The sequence below is a fragment of the Quercus suber genome, unplaced genomic scaffold, assembly GCF_002906115.3.
Source record: "Quercus suber isolate HL8 unplaced genomic scaffold, Cork oak 2.0 scaffold_56, whole genome shotgun sequence".
Taxonomy (NCBI): Eukaryota; Viridiplantae; Streptophyta; class Magnoliopsida; order Fagales; family Fagaceae; genus Quercus; species Quercus suber.
In genome coordinates, this window is record NW_027069521.1 from 1,192,515 (window position 1) to 1,193,893 (window position 1,379).

Consider the following 1,379-nt stretch of genomic DNA (forward strand, 5'->3'; position numbering starts at 1 on the left):
TCGTTGGACATAATGAGTTGGTTACATCAAAGTTTTATTGCCCATTTAACTAATTATTTCTAATCTAAACTCACTCCAACTCAATTATTATGCGTAAATCTCAATCCACCTAATTATCTAATAATCAAAATTATCGAAATGCCTCTAAAACTAAAAATGAGCAAAGTACTCTTAAAATCTTTTTAGATTACCAAAATACCTCTAAACTAAAAAAAATAAAAAATAAAAAAGACCAAATATGATCAAAAACACTAAAAATTACTAAAATACTGTTGAAACCTAGAAATTGACCAAAATACCTCCTAAATCTAAAAATTGACCAAAATACCCCCCTAACCTAAAAAATTATTGAAATACCTCCGAAACCTAAAAAATTACCAAAATATTCCCTAAACCTAGAAAATGACCAAAATACCCCCCCAAACCTAAAAAATGACCAAAATATCTTCTAAACCTAAAAATGATCAAAATACCCTCAAACCTATAAAATGACAAAAATGCCTCTAAACCTTTAACCCAAATACACCTAAAACCTCTAAAATGAACACAAATAACCCGAAACCTCTAAAATTACTAAAAATATCTTGAAACCATTAAAACGACCAAAAATAACTCTAAACCTCTAAAACGACCAAAATACCACTAATCCTATAAGATGAACAAAATACACCTGAAGCCTCCAAAATTACCAAAATAGAGGTTTGGAGTATTTTGGATGTTTCGAGGGTATTTTCATCAAATTAAAGGATCTAAGAGTATTTCAGTCATTTTGTAAGTTTCAAGGGAATGTCACTAATTTTTCAGGTTTTAGGGGAGTTTCATTAATTTTTAGATTTTGGGGCTATTTTGGTAATTTTATAGGTTTTGGAGGTCTTTTAGTCATTTTTTAGGTTTTAGGGATATTTTGGTCAATTTTTAGGTTTCGGAGGTATTTTGGTCATTTTTATGTTTAGGGGTATTTTGGTCATTTTTTAGTTTTAGGAGGGATTTTGATCATTTTTTAGGTTTACGATGTATTTTTATCGTCTTATAGGTTTAAGGGCGTGTTTTTGTCATTTTATAGGTCTCGGGGTATTTTGGTCATTTTTAAGTTTCAAGGATATTTTGGTCATTTTTAGGTTTCAAAGGGTATTTCGGTCATTTTCTAAGGTTTCGGCGGTATTTTGGCCAATTTTTAGGTTTATGAGGTAATTTGGTCATTTTTATCGAAATTTCTCAAACGAACTAATACCCTTGAAGCCTTGAAAATGACCAAAATACCCCAAAACATGTAAAAGGATTAAAATGGTACCCCCAAAAACACAAAATGACCAAAATGCCCTCAATTTCTCTAGAATGAGCAAAAAGACCTTGAAACCTCTAAAATGACCAAAATACCA